Source organism: Anser cygnoides, chromosome 14 (genome assembly GCF_040182565.1).
Source record: "Anser cygnoides isolate HZ-2024a breed goose chromosome 14, Taihu_goose_T2T_genome, whole genome shotgun sequence".
NCBI classification, from domain to species: domain Eukaryota; kingdom Metazoa; phylum Chordata; class Aves; order Anseriformes; family Anatidae; genus Anser; species Anser cygnoides.
The window spans coordinates 9850619-9876372 of NC_089886.1; positions in this window are offsets into that span (position 1 = coordinate 9850619).

The following is a 25754-nucleotide window of genomic DNA, read 5'->3' on the forward strand; positions in this document are numbered from 1 at the left end:
GGATGAAATTCGGGCGCTTTACGCAAAGAGGAGTGCAACAGCTGTCATCTCCTTGTGGTTCAGTGAACATTGCCCCTGCTCCTGGCAGCTCTTGCTCTGCTCCTGTTTTCCCTGGGACATCCTACAAGTGTAAGAGCTCCCTTTAGACCCCTGCTAATCCAGCCCGGGCCTCTCTAGTGTTGCTCTTGTTGCATTCTCCATGGTTGTTTGTCTTCTCCAATCCTTAAGAGACGGAGTCGTGGCTCAGGAATGAAGACCACATCAAAAAGGTGCACATGAAACCAATACAGTTCTTTCCAAGAACACTGCACGCTTGAATACAACCCTAAACAGTCATACCAATTAACATGCATATTCCAGCATTTCCCATAACTAAGTCAGAACGCCTTAGTCTGTCAGCACTTCAGGAAATTTCATCACCTCACTGTCCACTTCTTTCTGCAACTCATTAAAAAAGCCAACACATTAAATCTCACTGCTCTGCAGCTCTGACATGAGAACAATCCCTGGGGTTGTCTTGCCTTTGCTCTGGGGGTTACACTGTACCGGCTGTTACTTGGCTGTTTTAAGCCAAGAACATGCTTTCTCCCTCATCCCGAAATGGTGAGCTACTTTCTGTAGCCACCCACCGTGGAGAAGCCTTACCTAAAGTCTTATCAAAGCCCCCCGAATGCCTCGCTGCCCTCAAATAAATGATTTCCATTCAAACATGTGTTTGCCATGGCCTGCATTTGAATTTCTCATGAAGAAATATTTGTAGTCAATACACCCATCTGGCCAGGTACCAGGATTACACCACATGGAAGCTATGTCTGTGGTGCAGATAAAGCGATGGCTCAGGCAGGGGACCCGGGTAATTCCCTGCAGTGGACAGACAAGCACGGCAGCTGATGGCTCAGGAGCTGCAAAGCAGAGGTCTCTGAGGAAGGTTTTGATGGAGGGCCAGAGCCAAACAATAAACCCTGCTGCGCTTCAGGAAACCATCAAGGATTGCATGACAGGCCCTGCGTTCATAAGCAGATAGGTAGGTGGAAAGGAAAGGTAATTTTGTGGTTAACGCTGCATAGTCTCACACAGGAAACATGGGTGAATTTTTAAACCATGGACATTGTCCCCAGCTTTAAGTAAGTCATAAAGCCTCTCTGGGTCTGAGGTTGCCATGTATGAAATGGAAACAATTGTATTTTCTTCCTTCTCCTCTTTGTAGCTCAATCCCCTGCCTATTTATATGAGCTGTTATATGTTTGTACAGTACTTAGCACAATGAGATCCTGTTCTTGTCTGAGACCTCAGAGAACTCTGTAACACAAAGGTCGGGTTAATGAGAGAGATAATAAACCTCACTGAAAAAAAAAAAAAAGAGCAAGAAAGAAAGAAAACGAAAAAGAATTCTTGTCATTTTTGTTGGAATTCCAATAATGACCAGCTCTGAGACTAAACCCCAGGTGACTCATAGAGCAAGGAAAACATGCAGCAAGTTTTTCACAGTTGGCCTACAAACGTTTTTTTTTTTGTCCTTTCAACAGCAGCAGCAGCAGTGCACTTTCCAAAGATCACAAATCCCCTGCTTTCTGAAAGTGGAAAAGAAAAAGACACCGTCTCCAGTGTAATTTGACACTTCCAATTTTTGACATTAAGCTTTTCTTCTTTTGGGGGTTATTTGATATTCTGCTAGTGCTTCCGAGATGAATAATGCCAGAAAAGTGCTCTCATCTCATGACACAAAACTCGGTGTTGCACCCTAGTAAAACATGACGTTTCTTGCAGGGACGAGTCTCCCACCTCACTGCATGGTTTGGAATTGGCCAGCCGTTGCAATCCCCCTCCGGCAGGTTTTCTCATCCTTTGTTGGGAGCAAGTTTTGACAACAGCAATGCTAATTGATTAAACGTTCTAATCAGAGATTACAGCTAAAAGAGAGATAACATTTTCATTTCTTTGTGTCTCTAAGAACATTAGTCTGTAAGGATCTAGCCACTTTGGCTGGGGAACTATATCAAGCTGTATTAATCAACTTTTTTTTTTTTTTTGAATCCCTGATGTCAGGTATTTAAAAAGCTCATTCAGAATTATTTACCATATCTCTTTCGCTAGGACTCAGGTGGAGGGAATTCTCTTTAAAAAGCTTTTGTGTCTTCTATTTTCCTTCTTCTTTTGTCATTTTTACATTTAAAGCCAGCTGGTATTCACAATAGGTGTTTGGAAGTGTAAACACTCTCATTGAAGAAAATTATATAGGTTAAGGTATGACTAAAATACTGGTGGTGAAAGGGGCTATGGCTGGAACTAAGATTTTCACAATTATTTAACTTACCTACAAACAGACTGACAGAATGCAAACATAAACTGCACCTTGAAGAATCATCCTGCTCCGAGATAGAATAGAATATTCTGAAGTAATCTATGGCAGTTAATTTATTTTTTTCTTTAAAACCTTTCCAAGGACTATAAACTAAGGTGTACATTATAGGCACAACACTTTGAGTATGAATACATGTTTTTTCAGATTGAATTAAATGGTTCAATGGATGAGTGAATGGGTGAGGAACTCCTGCAATCACAACCTGCTTCTGAAACTGATTTTCTGCAGGCCTTGGGCAAGGCACCTCTACTGCTCAAATATCATCAGGAAGAGAGAGTGTTATGTTTACTAGTGGGGAGACCTAGTGGGGAGACTGCTGGAAGTGCAGTTTGCAGAGAGAGCTGGTTTCCTCAAGTCCTCTGAATAATTTATGTTTTCAGTTTCACAGTAAAATATTTGAATGAAGTGGAACTTTTGTAGGATTTCATTAATGTAATTAGATGCTCAGCAGTGGTTGATACTCAGATTAGTTTTTAGATACTGATGCTGCTAGTCATATAATACTGTCATTTTTGTAATTTAACCCAGCTGTTAACTCTCCTCCTAAAAAAGGGCCAAGATTACATGATTAGAGAAAACCTTGTAGTCCAACTATGTTAGCACAAAAACTCTTCAGGAATGTAACAAGGCAGAAGATAACACAAACATAAAAATACGCTTGTGAATAGGAAGGGTAATATGCAGGGCTAGATTTTGATCTTTATTAGACTAGTGTAAATCTGGAGTAGCTCCATAGACCTCAGTTGAGTTGCTTTGACCTTGCAGCAGATTGCAGATACACAATGTAAATCACCAAGAAGATAGCTTTATATCTTTACGAGGAGAGGTGGGTTATAAATACATGCAGATATTTACGCAAACATACGTGGCATGGAAACATCCCAATGGTTGTTTTTATATGAACATGTCCAATGTTGTTTAATGCAACCACCAACTCTGATGCCTCTACAGTGATGTCTTCACCCTCTTGACCTCGGAGGCTGTACAATACTCCTAAGAAGTTAAACTTTAAGTAATAACAAAGGGATTTTTGATAGATTTTTTTTCTTTTCTGTAAATGTGCTAGGAGAGAATACATATGCAAAGCATCAAATACATAAACTACATGTGAAACCAATATGTTGGTATAATTCTTTCTTACTGATGACTTATTATCTCTCTTTTTTTTTCTCATACCATCTAATCAGAAAGAAATCAAGCCTGATGTTTGCACTTCTGTGCTCTCATGCATTGACTGTAGTGATAATTCATATTATCTTTTTATTTTTTTAGCATTTTTTTCCATCCATTGTTAAGAGCCTGGATCTCCATAAGGAGATCTCCATAACGTCCATTAACTCAAGGTTTCCTTCCTGGTCAGAGACACTCTCTTCTCTGTGTAGGGTCCATCGTATGAGTATTTCTCATGACAGAGGGCATGGTCATCCTTCTGCCCCCAGTGTCTACTGCTTCAGCAATGCCTCTGAGGCTTAAAGAAGCAGATGAGCCAGGAAAAATCAAATTGCTGTATGAGTATTTATTGCCAAGAGAGAAGAGACCTTGGATATGTGTTTATGACTGTTTATTTGTTTGTTTTAAATCTGTTTGCCCCAGATTTGAAATATTGACATTCCTGAAAGCTTTGCTATGCCTCAAGCTTCTACTGTGTCCTGAAGATGAACTATTGCCCAAAGATCACATACATACTTCAATGAACACCTTCTTCAATTTTCCATTTCTGCGGTGTCCTGAGGAAGATATCTGTCTGGCCAGGAGCCTCACCTCCCTCTTCTATTTCTCTGTTTGCTAGGAAGAACACTATATTTGATGATTTTTAAAAATTATTATTATTATTTTATTTTATTTATTTTTATTTTTCTGGCTCCTGAGCAACTACTTTTGATTTTCTGTGTTCACAGGCCACTTTGTTATGAGGATAGTATGGGTTTGCAGCAGAACAGTGGCTGCAGATGATACTCCTCCACTCCCTTTTCTCACTCTTTTAAAAGTGCTTTTCTAGGTTGTGCGGTAGATTCAGAGAGGGTGTAGAAGGAAACCTAGCACTCCCATTAACTGCCAGCTTGTTACCCCCAGCATCTTTGGTGTTCAGTGGTCCACAGGAGATCTGCTGCAGATTTGCAGCACTGGTGGGTGTTGTGTATTCGGGTTAGTGAAAAAACATGAGAATCTATGAGATGGGCTTCTCTAGAAATGTGGCTGAGATCAACTTTTTCTTGCAATTTCCCCAATTTCATTAGATAAACATTGATCAGATCCCCCCTGAGTCTTCTCTCCTCCAGGCTGAACAGGCCCAACTCCCTCAGCCTTTCCTCATGTGAGAGAAGCTCCCATCCCATCACTTTGACCGCTCTCTGCTAGACTCCCTCCAAGAGCTCCAGGTCCCCCTCGCACTGGAGGGCCTGGAGTTGGGCACTGCACTCCAGGCAAGGCCTCATCAGGGCTGACTCCTGGGGGAGGATCACCTCCCCGACCTGCTGGCCGTGTTTTTCCTAATGCAGCCCAGGATACCAGCAGCCTTCTTGGCCCAGCACTGGCTCGTTGTCAGCTTGGTGTCCACTGGGACCCCTTTCTCCACAGAGCTGCTCTCCAGCAGGTCAGCCCCAAGCCTGTCCTGGTGCTGGGGGTTATTCCTCCCCAGGACTCTGCACTTGCTTTTGTTGAATTTCAAGAGGTTCCTCTCTGCCCATCTCTCCAGCCTGTCCAGGTCCTTCTGAATGGCAGCACAGCCTTCTTGTGGATCAGCCACTCCTCCTGGTTTTGTGCCACCAGCAAACTCGCTGAGGAAGTACTGTACCCCTTCATTCAAGACACTGGTAAATGAATTAAACAAGACTGGACCCAGTACTGACCCCCAGCCTCCAGCTACACTGTGCCACGGAGCACAAACCTCTGAGACCTGCAGTTCAGCCACTTCTCAATCCACCTCACCGTCCACTCCTCAAGCCTGCACTTCCTAAGCTTGCTTATGAGGATATTATAATGGGAGACAGCGTCAAAAGCCTTGCTGGAGTCCAGGTAGACAATATCCACTGCTCTCCCCTCATCTATCTAGCCAGTTGTCCCATCACAGAATGCAATCAGGTTGGTTAAGCATGATTTCCCTTTGGTGAATCCATGCTGACTACACCTGATCACCTTCTTGTTTTCCACATGCTTAGAGATGGCCTCCAGGATAAGCTGTTCCATCAGCTTCCCAGGGACTGAGGTAATAATCTATGCATGCAGTTTGGGTTTTCTGTATAATTAATAACTAATATTAATAATTATAATATAGACAAGAAGGAAGTAATGGGAACCTTTTTGTCCCTATAGTAAAGACAGACTGAGTGGAGGAAGCTGTCTGCTGTGTAACTTATTGACAAATTGTGGTAGAGCTATTCTGTCCTCCTATAAATTCATTTCTTTTTCATCCTTGTGTCTTTTTTTCCCAGGCAAGAAAAAAAAAACATTTTTTTTTTTTTACCACTTCTGATTAATGCCCTTCTCAGTACCCTCCTACCCTCTTTGAGTTTTTCATTTTAATGACACACAGCTCAGATTTTCTTTTTTCCTAGGGGAAATAAGGCTACTCTTGGAAGCTACCTCCACACCATTTGTGCAGAGTATTTCCTAGGGTGAGTTAAGGGCAAAATCTCCACAACATTATTGCACCAGGTTTGTCATCTCACATTTCATAAATCTTTGAAAATAAGCTCCTGAAAAGCAGGGATAAAGTGACATTTGGGAATGGAGTAAAATCACAACCTAAATGTGAACTCCAGCTATGGTTGGGAGTTGGGTTACCAGCTCCTCCGTCTATTAAGAATGGCTTAAAGCTGGTTTGGAGCTGTTTGCTTAGCCCTGTTACGAACACAAGGGTTGAACTCCTGGCCCCCTCCCTCATAAATAAACTGATGTCCAGGCCTAAGTCAGATGCCCATCTTTTCTTGAAGCGACATCTACAGCTTACATCCGAAAAAATCTCTAGGGTGAGGAGGGTTAAGAAACATAAATCTTGGAAAATAGTTTATTAATACTATGATAGAAACTCATGCCTATGAAAGTCAGCAGGATGGATTAGGCTGCCTGTGTGTACAGTAAGAAGGGTTTTTTTCCCTTCCTCCCCCCGCCCCTTTTTAATTAGAACCAGATTTAGAAAGTGGGACTTTCCTGAATAATCAGCCACAGTAAACCTTTAATCTCAGTCACCTCCGTGAGAAAAGAATAGGAAATCAATGTGCAGAAAGAGGGGGAGCATAAATGAAGGGAACGGCAAAGGAAGGACAGGTCACTGAATTCACCCTCCTAAGACTATTGTTATTATTTTGCATATGTGGATGTGTTTTATACAGCCCAGAGAGGCTTTCCCTGGAGTATTCTCCACTGAGAAATATCAGAAGCCAGAGAACAGGGATGCGGAGTCACAGATACAGAGTTGGCTGAAACCTTTTCCTATTAAAAAAAATCATATTTGGTTTGGGTTTCCTTTTCATAAAATTGGTATGTGCGAAGCCAAACTCTTTTTTCAAAATAAAATAAAATAAAAGTGGTCCCAAGGGAAAAAAAAGTACGAGCAGTTCTGGGTGCTGGTCTGTGTCCCGGAGAGCTGTTCTGGATCCTGCTGCTGCTCTCTGGGTGTGTCCCAGGCTGAGCCACATCCCTGCACGGGGCCACAATTACTGTAGTTTTAAAACAGGGCTCACAATAACTGAAACCCTCTGCAAAATACCTGGAGGTCCAGCAGTAAAGCAAAACAAAACAAAGCAAAACAAAACAAAACAACAACAACAACCAAAGGGGGAGAAAAAAAAAGGAAACAAAATAGAAAAGCCACAGCATTGAAAATGTTGGTAGCAATAATATAGCAATAATACCTCTTAGTGCCTCTGGTCTACACAGACGGACAGGCTGCCTTCATACTGATGCATTGTTTGTTTTTCCCACCCTTAGCAGTGCTTCAGCAAGAGATCTGTGCCCTTCTTAACTCTGTCTTTGAATTTCACCTCCAATGTTTCACCATAATTAAAACTGTGTTTGCTACAAGCCATGACTTGCATCATTAAGCCAATGGGTCTTTTAGATGTTGTTTTCCATCCCAAACCATAGACTCTGTAACCCTGGCCTGCTTGATCCTGTTACTCCATAAATTGTAACAAATTCAATTGCGGAAACGCTCATAATAGCCCAAGGAAGGAGATAAGCCCACATTTTCGAATGGCTTGAAATTGTTTGAGCAGCAGAATAATATGTATCTTTGTCACAGCAACTTTTACATTTTTTTTTCCTTATCCTTTGTCCGTTTATCTTTTGCTCATGGACAAAGGTGTGAGTTTTGCCTTGACTGACAATCCCTCTAGGTGAACATTTTCCTTCTTCAAAGTGTTGATAAAGTACATGGTTGTGGCATGGACTTCTTCAGTCTTTAATGACATCCTTTCTTCCTCTGGGATCTGCTGAGTATGCTGTCTAACTGTACACTGCATTTCCTGTATATTTCTGTAGATTAGTTGTTTTTCAGCCTGCGGGAATCCCCCAAGCTCCTCTGACTGCAGCACCACTTTTTGCAGACCCAATGTCATGCTTCCCAGTTGTTCCACATTCTAAATAATTGACTTATTAAGCACAACATTTTGGAGAAATAAACTGATGATGAGCTGCTGCTGAAAGCGTCCTCTGTGAAAGCGCAGGCCCATTGTCAGGGACAGTAGAAGTCCAATGAGGCACACATTAGCACCAGAACTGGCAACAGAACAAAGCTGGTTTTGGACCCTACTTCAATCATTTCCACTTGGAAACCCCCCAAAGCCAATAAAGCAAATATGTTAATATGATTAGCTTGAAACAATCCAAGAAAATGGTTTGTTTATACATCTTGGCACAGCTTTTGACAAGTATATAAGATAAATCAGAATAAATTTACTTTAGTGAATGGGTGTGAAGTGCTCAATTTACTTAGTGCTGGGACTGCATCTGACTATGAGCAAGAAAAAATGCATCCTGTTCCATACTAATTTTATGAGCAGAAAAATAGGTCACTTTTTTTACTCGGTTTATTCACAAGAAATGCTCTTCGTTTATTCACTTAGCACCATTTGACCTGATAACTGTCTATAAAACAAACCCATAAACGGAGAAAAATTACTCATATGGAATTAAATTGCTCATCATTAGTAGCCACTGATTCTTCTAGATTAGGACTGATCTGTGATTTCTTACCTCAAAAACCGCTTTTCATCTCTAGACATCAAAGTGTGCAGTACTCTTGAATAAATGGTGGTAGAGTTTTTGAAAAGAGGAGACAGACATGCTACAGAAATGAAGAGCTGTTTGTTTCTCTCGGGTTTATCTTCTAAGATAGACAAAGAACCACCACTTGAACTCATCTGACTTGATTCCAGCCCTGTGCTTAATCCTTTGTGACAGTGATTTCCCCCCCTTTCCTAAACAGAGGTGAGCCTGTGGAGCAGAAAAATTAAGATATTTCAGTCTCACACATACACTGCATATTTTTCTTAACCCTCTCTCCCCCTTTTGTAGGGCAAGAATACTTACGATATGTGACTTTGGCTCCTTAATTTGCTTCTCTTCTCATTTCTTCCAGTCTTCATTTGAAAACAAAACAGTGTTTATCATCTGAGAAATATCAGAGAATTTCTAAACATAACTGTTCGTATGAGATTTTACAGGTAAGTTTTGAAGGTCTGAGGTGGATAAGCTTCCAGCCTCACAGAAATTTGACTCTAGTATTTGTAATGCCTTTTTTTTTTTTTTTTTAAAGTTTCTCAGCCTGTAGGAAGCATTGAAGTTAATATAGGCTTGCACTGTAGCTCTGCTAGGTGTATTTTCTCCAAATAGAATTTTCTCCAAATAGAATGTGTACCATGTTAACATTCTTCAGTGTTGTAACATATATCTTTTTTTCCAGTGAGAATTAACTCATCAGCTGCAAAGTAGGATAGAATTTGTTCATAAATCATTTTGCGGCAGGCTAAAGTTTGACACACTGTATGTAAACATTTTCCCTGTAGGACAAGGTCTCTGATGTCTACTGTTTATGACTAAAAATAAATTTCTCCAAATTACCTTACACTGTGCTATTACATTGTTAAGACAAAAAATCATTGCGAGGTTGAGAGCTGCAGCCAGATCAATAATGGGACAATTTCAAAATTTGGCAAGGAATTAACTGGAAATTCAGATTTTTTGCTTTGCTCCTGTATCAAGCTGTCTCTTTCTCACCTACAGAATTTTCAGGATTATGACCTGACCTTGAAAACCCTCCAGACGTGGGTGAGTTCTGTTTCTGGGGAGAGCTTGCTAGATTCACCCTGGAGAGGCTGCACAACAATTCTCTCGCTTGTATTTCAAATCTCCCTCACTGTGGCAATGCTGTTGATTTGCTATTGCGGCTGAAAATTTTTGAGTTGTGACTCATCACCGCTCGAGCAATATGCTACATTTGATCATGCTTTTTAGCAAGCAATTAGGAGGTGGATGCGAAAATAATTTGTACGTTTGTCTGTTTGTTTTTTGTCTCCGGCTCTTCTGTAATCAGTTACTGCCCTCCCTTCCGCTGCGGGCAGGAGGGGCCCAAGAAAATCGGCTGTGGTCCCTCTGGGCAGGCTGTGCTTGAGCTCGGAGGTGCCTGGGTCTCAGTGTGTGCTCTGGGGAGATGGGAGAGGGTTCTTCTGAGCTGTCATGCTGCTACTTGTCCTCTTCCCCAACGAAAATGCTCTCCACTAACAATTACCACATCGCTGCAAACAGACTGAGGAGAGACATGATGTAAAAATTAAATTACTTAAAACATTTTTTGGGCTAACACTTGGCTTTATATAAACTCAGAGACAATCCTATAAGGCACTCGGGGCAGATTATAGGTTTGGGCAAAGCTAGAAAATTGCTGCCATTATATTGTTATTATTAACACCTTGTAATTAGCCCTAAGGAATCCTGAAGTTCTCTCTCCTGATTTGGCTTTAATGAAGGAAAATTGCTACCTTTGCAAGTTGGATGGCGCCCGCTCTGATTAGTCTTAAGTATATAGGACTATTATTTTGAAAATGTTTGTTGTCATGTGAATATTAGTATTGCATGGAAAGGGGGGGAGGGGAGCGGGGTGGGCTCTTTTCTCTCTTGGCTGGGATGAGTCACATGTTCACTTTAGTTACGGTCATCCCCTTCCAAATCAAGAATGGAAACCTTGTCACGGTATCCCGACCACAAGTTAATGAATTCAGGAGGATCCTGTGGCAAGGGCTGCCAGCTGCCCTACCTGCTGATTGCATTGGCTGATGGAGTAATTGTTGCATGGAGATAGTTTTATGATTGCTTTGAGAGTCTGAATGAGATCATGCATGAGTTAGCACACTAAGTGCAATAAAAATGATTTTATTTGCATGTCCCAGAGCCTTTCCTGATTCCTTTACTGCTTTCACAGGCAATGTCTTCCCAGTGAAATCAAGCCAACATTAATAAAACATCCCTTCCATACATCTCCACTCCTCTCCTCCCACATACTGTATGCTTTCATTACCATCTCTGGGAAAAAACTGACATTAAAGAAAATTCATCTGATCTTATCTGTAATTAATTTGTATTTTGATAATATAGAAGAAGAATTTTTGCATGTAATGACTTACCTGTTCATTATTTCTCTCCTTTGAACTCCTGTGACCGCTTAATAACTCATGCCAAAGCAGAACTGATTATGACATTTTCCCCACCCACCATCCAGGAAGGTTGAAGGTGTTGCCTCTCATACTTAGACAAATTGCTCCAAATAATGACTTTGTGCAAAATTAGTCATACATAATTGAGAAATTCTATAGATGAATAGGAAAGTAACTCGAGATGAAGTTATCATTTTAATGTTTTTTAAGTTAACGTGGGATTTGACATACCGGTTCAGACCAGCAGTCCACCTATAACAATCAACTGTCTTTTGTGGGAATGGGACCAGAGCCCACTCGCTCTGGGAGCAATGAAAGCCTCTCAGCTTGCATCACAGAAGGTGCAGAAAGGCTTGGGGGTACACTGCATGGCTCCAGGGAGCATGGTATGAAGTGACATCAGCTGTGCTGGTTGTAGCGCCTGGGAGGGCTCCCTGCCTGCCTCTCAGGCTGCTGTCCCTGTTCTGCCTGTGACAAGCTGGCACTGAGAGATTCTGGAAGCTGGCGTTCATTTCTAATTTGACTTGTATTCATGTAAAATGGTGACATGGCATAAAGCGTCATACAGCCCTACCCAACACTTCGAGACACTGTCATGACAGTCAGAGATTTATCAATAGGTTTAAAAATAATTTTAAGCCCACTGGATGCATGAATTATGGTTTCAAGCTCTCTTTTGCCAACATGAATGTTAGAAATTCCTGTCCTTTCTCATTCCTGGGAGAAATCCAACCTTCTTTTTTGTGTGCAAGTGTTTGATCCAATAAGCAGCTCTATAACGAATGATAGCTCACGTTACATGATTCAAGTACCACAGGTGGTACCAGAGAAATTAAATTTAAGAGAAATATGAATCTGATCTCAATTTGGCTATAATGAGTGTAAAAAAAATGCATAATATTACATCAAACAGGAGACGTAGCTTCCTTTCTCCCTGGGGAAATACCAGCTTACAACAAGAAAGTTTTACCTTTATGTCCACTGTCCACACCTGGTCAGCAACACAAGTGTTCAGCGATCATAAAATTATCCAGTTCCTCTTTTAGAGCATGACAGGAAAAAGGAAGAAATTGAAGTCAGAGTTCCAGCAATGTAAGGGGGATATTTGTAGTTTTCTGTATTAAAAAGGAGAAACACAAAATCCAGAAAGAGGTGTAGGGGCAAAGTCAAGATGTGGTGTTTCTGCTTCAGCCCATTGTAAAGCCGTGGGTCAGTTGAGCAGGTCAGTGTCTGAAGGTATTCAGATTTCAGAAGCTTGGCTCTGGCCTCTTGATCATCCTCTGGTGGATTATCAGAATTGCACCTTAAGTGTGTCACACTTAAAAACCAAACACACATTTTTTCTTTTGTTTATGACCTCATTCTCTGCTCGGACTTCTTTCATCATAGTCCAGTATATTAAACATAGCATTTCTTTTTGTCTAATTTACATAGTATTTGAATTACCAATGTTACTGCATCTCTCCTTTCTTCTTTGCTCAGATTATCGAATGTTGTCTGTGCCATAACCCAATCTACCATTGGCATATTGAAACAAGAAAAGCGGGTCAGGGCAATGCATTTAAACAATAATAATAATAAAATCTCATAATTAAAAATGAAAAAGTCGTACATTCTGCATGAGGAATCATGGTGGACATGAATGCAGGCTGCTTTTTCAGTTCCCCAATGAAACTGCTGGACCTGATTCTGGCTGCAGGGAAAGGTAATCACATTCTGACAGTGGAATGAATGATAAACATGATAAAGATAATGCTGATGGAGAGCTAATTGGCATGGCCATATCCAGTGCATGTTAAAGTTCAGAAGAGGAGCTTCAATTGCTTTGTGGGATATTAACCCAGCCCCCTAATGGGAATGAAAATCATCAGAAACAATTTATTGAACTACATGTGTTTATTGCAGTGGATAACATTTAAAAAGGTGCCTGCCTGCTGCCCACGGTGCTTTTGGTATTATTTAATTAAAATAATGTAATGAAGACCAAACTAGCATCCACCCACCCACCAATCCTAACCTTAAGAGGCAGGAGTGGCCTCAGCATTTTTTTAAACAAATGCTTTGCTAGGTCCTGGTCTCCAACAAGTTTTATCACACACCTACTTAGAGTAATATAGCAGGTTGTAGACAGAAAATGGAATCAACATGTGTCATAAATCAAAACAGAATAAAATAAGGGACATATGAACTTTTAATTCTTTGAATACATAGGATGCTTTTAACACAGGATGAGGGAAGCCATATGTAAGCTAAAGTCTATGGTTAAAGCCTTAAGTAAACAAACCAGTCCTTATAATGACATTCAGAATCCTGGTTGGCTTTCATCAATAATAGTCTGCATTACCCATAGGGCAGGCTGGTGTACAGAAGAGAATGGAATGGTATATGGGATTTGTGGAAGAGAAAACAGCATCTTGAGTGAAGCGTGTTCTCACTGTATTGTCACCTCTAACTCCCCCACGGCTGCCAGGGAAAGAACTGATTCATCACAGCTGAGTGGGTGGGTGGCCAGGACCAGCAAGGAATTAGAGATTCATTTCACTGCTGTTCAATTAGGCATGTTCTCTGAGAAAACGAGTGCTTACGATGCAATTTGTAGTACAAGTTCTGCTTCCCTGAGCAGAAATGCTCCCTTTCCACAATTTTAACTCACTCTGGGAGAGGGAATGCTGCAGTAGTGGAACATTTCAAGTGGTGTTACTGCTGCAGCAGGTGTTCAGAGCCCATTTTGACACACCGAAATGGGTGTCCCACCTCTTCACTTGCCTGCATACTCACAGAGGATTTTCAGCACTCAGCTTTCACCATTGGGAATGGTGAATTCACGTGCAGGGTCAGCAAGCCCAGCCGAGGAAAATGTGTCATTAAGCGTTCTGTTAGAAAGGTGGAAAGGCCCTGTTGTGCTGCTCCACGACAGTGCTTGTAATCACGTGCTAAAATAATTTCATTTACGTCTATGACACATCTCACTTCCTTGAAAATCAAAGGATGATGGTAACATCTGCAAATCTGTTGCAATGAGCCTTCTGCAGACTGAAATCCTCTTAGTACGTAGAAAAGCAAGACAGCCTAGATGGTTTTCCTAGCATGTAGGCACCAACTTGATCTGGAAGAATCACGTTAGCATGTGAAAGAATGAAATCTGGATGCTGTTATTCTGTGAAATGAGACAGGGAGAAAGATAATGAAGAAGGCTACACAGCTAGGTAAATGCCTCTCTCATACGTGGCTGGGGAAAGTACACTAGTCACATATTGATGCATATGGGTAAGTATGTGGCCCCTGTGTCATCCCTGAAGATCCAACCCTAGAATTAATTTTTTCTTTGGGATCATTTGTAGGATCTGAAAGAAGGAGGTCATGATAGCTCTTCTTCAGTGTGGGCAGCTATCAAATTTAGTTAAAATTAAAAAAAACAAGACACTAAAAAGTCATCAGAGACTAATTGGCCATTTGAAAAAATAAAAAACTTAGACATTTTGTAAATTCAGAAAGTCTATCTGTGTCACACAAAGAGCCTTTCTGTTCTTTTTATCTTTCAGCTGCTGCTGCTGCTTGTTTCTGATCACAGCAATGGACATCCCAGCATTGCTCTGCAGGATGACAGAACAGTAGTTTCAGTGTCATGGTTTCAGCGAAACGAAACCAGCTTTGGCTGCTTAGCACAAGAGCTCGGTGATGTAAGTTCCCGCAGTAATTAGCTTGTTCGTCTCCTCTTCCAGCTTCATGAGTCAGCTGCACGGATCAAGAAGGAGTGAAAAAAAATCCCACAAAAGACTTCTATAAAAATTCACAACGATTATTTTGCAATGACTAGAAGCTACCAGGGATGCTATAATTGTAACACTTTGCAGGGTGTATAATAGTGTGACCTTTATATAAGGAGCATTGCACTATGATCTTTCCAAGCACAGAGGAGAAACAGTGAACAAAGGACTGCTCAGACTTCTGAGACTTCTCCGTTTCTAACTTATGATTACCTCATGCATTTACACTAGGTGAGGAGAGATTTTGTGTTTGAGTACGTGTGCTACTTAGTTCTTTGGCATAACCTTCTTTTTATAGTCTCTGCATCCTTTAATCCTGGCTGAGCTTAGTACCTGCCTTTCCGTCTGTCTCCTGCCTGCTGGAAGGCACTGGTTCTGTACTGTCCATGTTGCACTGAAAGCACATGAAGGGACCCACTGTCGTTGACATCAGGAATTGGAGGATAGCCATGATGCCATGATGATTATCTGTGCTCCAGTGTTTCTTCTCAGGTAACAGATATCAAGAAGTAAGCATTGCACTTCCTCAGACTAGAGCAGTTATTAAAAGAATATTCAACAAAGTGCATCCCCAACCACACTCCTAACCGGGAATTTGAAGAAATATAGTTAATGTTTCCTGTACCATAATTAGCTTTGAATTTTGTTTTCCCTAGAATGGAGATTCTTCCAGGTAAGCACATCACCTTCACTCCAGTCTCTAAAGCATCTAGGATGTTTTTGGTGCCAATTAAAAATGAGAACTACTAGTACAGGTATGCCAAAGGCCGAGGTTTTTCTTTATGCAGGCAGGAAGGCAGTAGGGGCAAGGTTATACAAGGCATATGAACTAAGGAAGAGAGTCCTTCCGAGCAAATTATTTGTGACTGTTTACTGAGAAAAGGTTTTTTTTTTTCTCCTTGTTTCTTCTGAATTATCCAGGAACTATTGAAAAACAAACAAACAAACAAACAAAAACAACAACACAAAATGAAATAAAAAAAAAAAAACACAACAAATTTGTGCATTGTTTGATGATTGGGAACATATGCTCTCAGGAAATGTCATCCTGGATCAGAAGTCCAGCAAGCAAGGGGGTGGGATTTCAAAAGTGCCTAAGTGAGTTAAAACGTAAATCCCAGAGAATTTCCACTGGACAAAATTTCCTCCAAACCCTCATTAGTCAGAAGTTCACATAAGCCCTGAAGAATGTAGGTTTATAGCTCTCTCAAAACTCTTATTTATTTTTTTAGTCTTTAGTATTATACCTGGCTGTTCTTGTTATTGATACAAATATCTAATACCTTTTTGAATCCTTCTAAACTTCTGGCCTCAGCAAAACCTTGTGGCAATCAATTCTCTTGGCTAGCAGTGCCTTCACTTTGTACACCAGTGGATCATGATGGATTTCAGTTTTGGTATCAGATGATGGCGTCCATCATATGTGATGGACAAAACGTATCAAGAAATCCAAGGAAAAGGGTACAGCTGGGCAGCTTAGACTCAGGCAAAGTAAGAAAAAAAGGATTAAAGAAATCAACAGCAGAATTTCAACATGCCTAAATTCCCTCTGGAATTATCTTCCTCTCTCCTTTTGACTATAAAGAGAAGCCAAGAGCAACTGGGCTCCTGATTTAAGAACGCAAATTTGGGTGAGATGAATTTGGCCTAAGACTATTTAAAACCTCCAAGGTGAAGGAGTGGTGTTTTCTGCCTTCAGAAGAAAGAATAAATAAACAAGAAGTAGCTCTCCAAAGCCACACAAGTCTGGTGGAGTTCTTCAAGAAATATAAAGGGTGCCTTAAAGCTTTATGTACATCCAGTTCCCCTTCCTGGTTCCTGTAGCCCCTCAAGAGGTTCTCCAGGAAAACCTCCTCCCTGTATCTTCTGTTCTGTCCCTGCAGTAGCTCAGCATTTCTCTTTAGAGAACAGAGATTCTATTCCCCTCTTAAAATAACCCAGCACCCATACTTTTACTTTCTGAGATTAAAGCTGAACCTGACTGACACAGGGATTAGGATCAAAGGTTAAACCCATGTCAGACTGAAGATAAAGATGCAAAAGGAACAAATGGCTTTACCAAACACTATTCTTTAAACTGCTTCAAGTCAACAATTAAGCTGACTCTTCATTTAGCATTAGCTGAGAACTTGTGCAGTTCAAATGAGACATAATGTAGAGGTTTTCACCAGCTGGCAATTAAAAAAAAAAAACAATAGGGAAATGATTGTTCTTTTTCTGACTATTTAGCTGTGTTTTGTATTGCACAAGGCTTTCTTTTTTTTTTTTTTTTTTTTTTGCATTTAGAGTGTTAGCCTTTGTGAATTAGGTAATTGGCCTTGAGATACAGAAAACAGCCTATAACAGTGAAACAAGAGGAAACTTTAAAATACAGAAATTCTCTTTCATTCCTCCTTTTCCCTAATGTTTCAAAACCTAAGTAGTTTACATTTTAACTTGAAGATTTTTTCTCCCCCTAAATAACTGAAGAGAAATAACAAAAACAAATGACTAAGAAAATAAGGTTGTGAAATAATTTAGGCTGAAAACAGAAAGAAATAGCATCACTGATTTGGAAACAATGGATCAAAGAGATAAGTAAGTAACATAAAGAAGTCCCATAAGCTTCATCAGCAGTGCAAATAACCTCTAAAATAAATGAGACTGGAACATTTAAGTTGAAAGTTTCCTTTAGGGTTGGGGAGGGTTGCATTTGGAATCCAGTTGGCATGAGAAGAACCTTGCTAAGAATGAGATGTTTTTTGAGGTCAGGGCCCTCAGATTTGGTGTTTGGAGAAAAAAAAATACTAAAGAGGAGGGTAGGAGACCTCAAGGAATATGGCATTTTTTCCTATGTTTGAAGTATCTGACTTTTGGCAGGTTCTTTCAAGTTGAACTGACACTGAAAACATGTTGAGATTTGACCATCATTAGCCCTAAAAAAGGATCCCTTTGGCTGGGTATTAAAGCTTTGATATAGTATCTGATTGGAAATGCGAGGGAGTTTCTCCTGATCTGCCCTTCCACAGCCCTGAACCCCCAGGAAGCTGAGGGCAAAGATGGCTCTGTCCCCCTTAATTCATCCTTTCCTCATTCCAGTTCAGTCTGAGGCTCCCATTACTATTACCACAGTGTAAGGGGTAACTGCTTAAGGTTGTTGTATTTGGCTTGGTATAAGTCAGAGGTATAGCCTAAGACTAATTTTCTTTACAAGAAAGGATTTTTTACTTTGAGCAGCCACCCCCTGCCTTGCCTTTCTGACCAAACAAAATTTCAATTTTGCAAACTGCTTAATGAAGCCTAAAACAATTCATTTTCTTCATTGATGTGAATTCCCCTGTTCTTTTTCATCTCTCTTCTAGTTTGGTATGCTGTAATCCGCATTTTCCAAACAACGGAAAAATTCCCCACAACGTGTCTACTGGTTCTCTGGAGTGATTGTGTAAGATGTTGGTAGATTGGAGAAACCTTACCATCAATGGAGTTCTGGGTATCTGCCTATCTAGTTATCTATCTGTCTATCTTCTGTCCATCCCCATCCATGCATCTATCCGTGCATCCATGCATCTATCCATGTGTCTATGCATCCATGGATATCCATGCATCCATCTATTCATCTGTCTCCTCAGAGTGCTGAAAATATATTTCATTCCACTTTAGAGAATTCCTCTGGTTTGCCAAAAATATTGGAGCATTTTACATCCTGGTTTTGAGATATCTTTAGATCAGGCTTTGCATTGTGCTTTACAGATCAAGGACTAAATTCTGCTCCTGCAGAATCTCTTGATGTTAGTTGTAACTAGCATTCATTCATTCATGTAGGTAGGCAGGACAAAGGGATGACTTTACCGATTACTGGAATGCAATCACCTTTGGGGCACAACGTATCTATTTAGCAACCAGTATCCATGTTCCAAAAGTGGAAGTGTAGAAGGGCAGAATCAGATCCAGTTGAAACTGTGAGGGGGGCTGTGGCAGGCAGAATGCAATTTGTTTCACATGAAATTGTCAACCTCTGCTCCTCCAGGGCTGCTATTATTAATCTTGAGAAAAGTGTCATGGGACTTTTAATGACCAAGAGTGGTCAAAAACCTTGGTCTCCTGTCTTATTCAAGTAACAGAGCCTCCAGCTCTACCTGGCTTTTAACATCCAAATACAACTGATCAGCTCTTAATTGCTCCCAGGAGCAGCCCTCTTCAGAAGAGCAATCCAAACATAGCTGTAATCAATGGAACACAAAACAAAACAAACAAAACAAAACAAAACAAAAGTTTTTGTGGACTTTGTAACCAGCTAGATAGACTTTTACTGATAAAGAGGACCAATGTTGATGAAGAGGATGATGTGTCTTGCTGCTCGATGTGCCAACATTTTTGTGCCTGTTGTCCCCTTCCGTTTGTCTGCAGAACGATGAAGAACAAGGAAGAGCTAGATGGCCCTTCATCTAACTTCTCGTTAGGTGCTTTTTACAGGATATTATACGGATACTTTTAAGCTGTTTTATGTAAGTATGATTGCTGAGGAAGTTACAGTCACTTCACCCCACCCCTGCCCCCCAGGGTGGTACATCTTACAGAGGCATCATGTCAAACAGCAAGCCGTGACATTCACAACCATGGGCTGTATCACAAGATAATGTATCTGCCTGGGAAATCTGAAAAAAAATGCACTGACAACTGCCTCAGGAAAAATAAGGAGGTAGAGATATAAACCATTAAATAAGGAGAGGAAGAGAGAGAGAAGAGAATATTTGCAGTAGAAGTATTGCTTTCAGAGACCTGACTAGCTGAGTAAGTAACTTCATCAGGTGTTGTCTAATGTACAACATTACTTTTAACAGTCTGCCATGTAGGACAAAACGGCTCTTGTTTACTAACTATTAATCATCATTTATGAGTTCCATTCAGCACTTAAAAAAAAAAAAGCCTAGAAAAAGAACTTTGTGATATATCTGTCTTATGCTCTTACAACATCATAACATTGGATGCAGTCCTCAGTTGCTATAAATAGACACAGTCCCAATAAAATGAATGAGCTTGCACACTTGATTTACATGGAATGAGACGCTAGCCCAGCATGTTTGGCCAAGCAGCTGGGGCCAGCCCTATCAAAACAAACCTGCTCCAAAGCAAATGTAATCTAGGATTCTCCATTCCGCCCACTTGCTCTTCTCCTGTGTCCTTGCTTTGCCCAGTGCTGTCACTGCAGCATCACGTACATGTCCCCTCACTCTCCCTTGTGCCTTGTGCTGGGAGGAGAGTTATTGCATGTTTCATCACTCCTTATCCAGACAGAAGTCCCCTGAGCACAAGCAAATTCTTTCTCCTCTGTCTTCTAGAGTACACTGAGTCACACAGGTTAACCAGAAGTATGAACCAGAGAATCTGGCCCCTTGTCCTCTAGATAATTTGGATCCATTAAGAAGCATTAGTATGTTACTATTTATTTCTAAACAGTAGGTCCTAGCAATTCCTTAACTTAAAAAAAAAGTTTTTATCCAAATGAATGGGAATGGAATACCTCATACTGCTAATCTTCAACTGCAAATGTAAACATCTTGAGTAATACTAATTTAGTGTTCTTTGTCACTTGCTTTTTTCTTTCTCTTTCCCTTCAAACAAAATATTATTTAAAAAACATAGTAGAGAGATCAAGATGCCACAACCTTCCCATGACACAAACAAAATCAGAACTATATATCCAGGCAGAGGATCAATGGAAAAGTACATGCTCAAAGGAGCCTAGCTGGCCTAGGATTTGTCAGCACCATGGGCCAAACAGGCTTGAGCATCTTCAGAAAATTGTCCTAACCCCTAGGGACACCTCTGAGCACTACTCTGCCTTATGATGTGGAGACTGTACTTCATACCAGCTTGGTGGGGAGTACATCAGCATTTGTTGTCTTCCCAAGGACATCGAGACCCACTTTAGACCAGAAAAATAGATGAGAGGAAAGAACAACTTCCAAGATTAAATTAATTTTTCAAAACTCAGTATAAACTTCTGGCTAAAAATTTATACTGTATTGTTCTGCTTACAAAGTGGTTATCTGCTCCCCAGTTTAGGGGAGAGAGAGTACCTGTATCCTTTCTAGCTCCTCCATGTGAACAAATATTTCACTGTCTTTGCTTTTCCTGGTTTGACTGGAATTTTTTAAAAATGTATTTAGCCTCACATGTACAAATATGGAAGTGCCAATTATAGGATTACAGCATTGATTAATCAGGAAAGTTGTTACAGTGCTTTTATGCCTGTAGCAAAAAAAGAAAAAAAACCCACAAAGAACAAAACAAAACGGCCCCCATGCCCCTCTGTAAGACCTTTTATGCTTTGTTGGTTTTTTGACTGTATCTCATGCAAACCTTAGAGATAAACTTTGATTTCAATTTGTATTCTCAGGTGCAGTTTTTTATATGAGACTTTTTGTATCTCTACCTGTACCCAGGCAAGAAAGGATCTCCTGTCAACATTTTCCGAGCCCCAGCACTTGGACCTGAGCTTTGGAGTTCCTGCCAACTTTGTGCAAACCAGAACTGTATGAATAAATTGCTACATAATAAATAAATTACTATTTTTTTTCCATCCTCTTTTTATCTCTTTTTCTTTTGTCTGTGACAAGATCCTTGTTTTTTCCCCTTCACTTTCTTCTTCAGAATTGGCTGGTCTACGTTTCTGATCTTTCACCTAAAGATGCTGTGAAGCCCTTGCTCCATTTCTTCTGCCCTGGAGTAGGACTGCTTGGTGTGTTCCTTAGCCACAGCTCACAGAAAAAAACATCTCTCACACGTTTCCTTGCTCTGCTGCTGGATGCCAAAACTGGGCTCAGTCTCACCACTGTTTTGGGGACACCAGAAGTGTCAGTAATCAAAGCAAAATAGCCACACATGTTTCAGCCCTGAAACATTTTTCCTTCTTGGTATATGCATACTCTGGGAGCTGTTAGGAATGGTGTAGGGGAAGACTTCAGGTATCTTTTAGTTCCTCAGACCAGTAAAAAATGCCCAGGAATTTGCTTACCATTAACATTCTGTACAGGATGCTTAAAATGGCTGCTTCCAGTCATTTTCTTTCTAATTAAACTTGTCTAGAGTTGAAAAGAAAACCAAGCCTAAGTTCTGTGAACTAATTTATAGCAAAATCTCCCTCCTGTTCAGAAATGGATAAATATTCATTGAGATGCCTCATTTTTCCTCTTCTTTGGATGAGTGGAATGGTTCAATATTTAAAGAAACCACATCTATCAAAAATAATACTGAGATCACCACTGTCCCACTGTGCCTCAGAAGGATTACTAAGCAGAGGTATTTCACTCCTGCTCCCAAAGCCCATTTTGGGGTGCCATATGTCTTTTTGTTGTAGAATTGCGTGGCTGTTATCTTCATCTGGAAGACCCTGAAAGTGTGTGGATGAAAAGAAAAAAAAATATAAAATAAAAATAAAAAAGAGGACATTTCTAAAATAAATTTGTCAGGCCCTTATAAAAATAAAACAAGCCTTAACAATTCTAATGGCATCTGTTCCACTGAGGAACATGGTAATACTACCTCCTGTATTTTTGGAAAACAGCCTTTTGGGGATCAAATACCGTTCGTGCTATTTCCACTTGCAGGAAGATCTGCCTTTTGCTGCAAGTTCAAGGAGAGCAAGGCTTTACAGTTTGAAACAGTGAAAATTAGTCAAATTTGCCCCTCAGAATAGGCTGGATTATTCCTGCCACTGCAACAGGTGATTGTTCCTCTGCACATAAACAGAACAACAGCTGCGGGCGATTGCTATTTCCTCATTAATTGCATTTTAGGGCTCACTGAGGCTTTCTGCACTGCAGAACATTCTTTGTCCCTTGAAATGCTAATCAAAACTTTTGAATATGTTGTTATCCTGACAGCACGTTTGAGGAGGTTTTAAAACTGACCAGCTGTCTAACTACTCCCTATAAATCACTTGCCTTGACCTAGCGGTACATTTTTCTTCTCTTTCGTGTCTATTTGCTGTTTGACACAGGAGCCCGTGCTGTAACTGCTCATTTAATACCAGACAGTGTAATACCCTTGCAGCCTGCCATGATTGTCAGGTTGATTTCATTAGTACGATAAGATGCATAGACTCCTTTTTATCTCTTGTATTCTCCTTCTCTCTCTCCCTTTCTCTGTAATTTGGGTCTTTAAAGTCCCTGCTGTCTCCTGATCTACAGATAATTGTTTACTGTAATACTAGCCAGGAAAAGAGCTGATAAACTCCAGATGTAGCAATGTCTTCAAATTCACTTTCCTTGCTCTATGCCCATGGCTATGGACCTCAGATAATATTTTGCTGCTGTCTGGGGTCCTCTAAACTTGCTAATAAAAGAGGCTATTTAAGACGGAAAATGACTGTATCATATATGATCTGGGTGGCTCATTAGAGTTTTTTTTTTTTTTGGGGGGGGTTGTTTTGTTTTTTGGGGGATTTTTTTTTTTTTTTAGTTTGTTTTTTACAGGCTGCTTATTAGCCCCATTCTTGTTGCCTGCCTGTATCTGCCCTGCACTGTACTCTTTGAAGTCTTATCATGCTTCTTAGTGACAGGAGCCAGGATGCTACATGTTAACCCCCATAGAGCAAAGAGATGAGATGTCTTTCCCCTCTTGAAAAAAAAAAAAAAAAACAGAAAAGGAAAAAAAAGAAAAAAAGAAAAATACAATTAGCCTTTTCTGCCTTGCTGGAGCTTGTGGTTCCTCTGGGCTCTTTGTACAGTGCAGTTTAGAGAAGGCAGATTGTCAGGGGTTCAAAAACCAGAACCGAGGCATTGCCTCCAGCTCCAACAGCTCATGAAACAATACCTTTCACAGGTTTGACAGCAGTTCCTTAGTTTATTTTTTTTATTATTGTTCCCTCGTTTTACATACCTTTGAACTTCCCCCTTCCACACAGAGGTGAAAGGCCACGTGCTATCAAAGAGGCAGTGCTCTTCATATCTCCAGCCTCATTCTAAGGACCAAAAATAGCCCAGAAAGCCCTGCCTACATTTCCACTGTTAACCGAGCTTATAACCAGTTCATGAAGAGGTTGATTCTAGATGTTCTGTGCCCACACATAATGCGGTTAATATTGGCTAGTGGTTGCGACATCCTCACCTGGCACATGGGGATCTTCCAATAAACTGGTTTGGCACATTATTTTTCGCTCTGAATTCAAGACCACCTAACCATGCCTGTGTAACCAGTTTGTCTGGCTCCTCCATGCTCCAGACCTGGGTGTGGTAGGATATCCTTGGATGCCTCGTCTCTCATGCTGCTGGGGCAAGCCGAGGTATAACTTTTTCAAGCACACTGGTATGTGTTCAAGGACTGGGGGATATTTGCCTGACCTGGGTGCAAGCCTTAGGCAATATCGCCATGGCCACACCACTGTGCAGCCCGTGCTCCATACAACAACCACATGGTCTCTCTCCGGAAACTGAGCTGCCGTGGGGATGTGGGCTTGTGTCACAGGAGAGGAATAAATGCCAGTTCAAATACAAAAGGACAACAAAACAACATGATCAGACTTGTTGTTTAGTAAGAACCTGGGCTTTTTGGCCTGAGATTTCCAACCTAATTTTGCAAAATCAAAGCTGAATTTGGACCTGACCATTGTAATTCTTGGGAGAGGACTGAAAGCCTGAAGTTGGATATAAATTTTACGAAAGGTGTCTTAATATAATTCATTACCCATTTTGCACACATTAAAACAAATTCCTTGCTTATGACCTTCCTGTAGCCTGAGGTTCTGGAAGGCTCTAATATCTGAGGGTAGATAAGGAAGCTCTGTGCCTTCCACAGGATGCCCCTTGCTTCTTTGCCCTAAAGCAAGGGAGATTGGCAGTGAGCTGCCCTCCCACTGCAGTGGCATACCTGGGGAAAGGGCATCTTTCAGGAACAGGGAGTGAGAGTTCAGCTGGAGATCTAATCTGGGAGGTACCGAGCCCATGCCTCCCTGCTCTTCAGGCCCTCCCACTTCATGTTCCCCCAAACGCCTCCTTATTGCAGGCAGCATTATCAGACTCCACATCCCAATTACACTCCCAGAACTCTTACACAAATATTTTGTCTTCCACTTGGTATTGCATGAGAATGGGAGGCTAGATGAATCTACAAGCCCTTTGCTTTCAACTGTTTAGAAAGAGAGGTGTGGTTCATTAGGAGAGGAGGCAGAAGAAATGGCAATCACTACATTATCTCAAATAGGCTTTTACTTTCTCTATGAAAGCATCTTTTCGCCTCTTTTTTTGTGGGTGTGGGGTGTGGAAGGGTACAGTTCAATTTTAACTGCAGGCTTTCTCAAGACAGCGAAGCCTGGTTGATCTGGGTGGCTGGGCATTGCCAGTAGGCAATGAATGGCCTAGCTTTTAATTCTGAAGACAGGAGCTGATACGCACAACCCCATCTCCTCAAAAGCCAGACTGGTTGCCACCTCAGACGTCAGCAGAGAATGGTAAGACCCACCTTCTCTGTCCCAGTATCATTGAAACCCTTGGCTTAGCCATCAAATTAAATAGAAATGCATTGGTGTAACTCTTCCCTCATAATAATGCCATTTCATTGCCTTGTAATCCACTTTTAATTGGGATTTGTTTCCTGGCAACAGCGTGTAAACAAGGAGATGGTCAAAGGAGGCAGACAGAGGGAATAGAATAATGCAGAAATGGGTCCCTTTGGTCCAGCTTCTCTTCTCTAAAATTCCCCAGTCTGTTTTGCTTCCACAATCATTTTGGAAAATGCCTTTTCTTTCCCCCCTCCCCCAGATTTAAAAAGGGTCTATTCTCCTCCCCTCTTCGTGTAAACATCACTTATCTTGTTCTATAGGCAGCATAACTAGCAAGAGCAAGTACTCACAAAGTGTAAATTAGCTAGTGACAATAAATTGTCAGATTGCCTCTGAGGCAGAAACAAATGAATAGCTTAGTTTATTAATCACATGGCACCTTCACCTTTGATGTCTTGATGTTCCAGTTTTGGTGCTCCATTAAGCAACCCTGA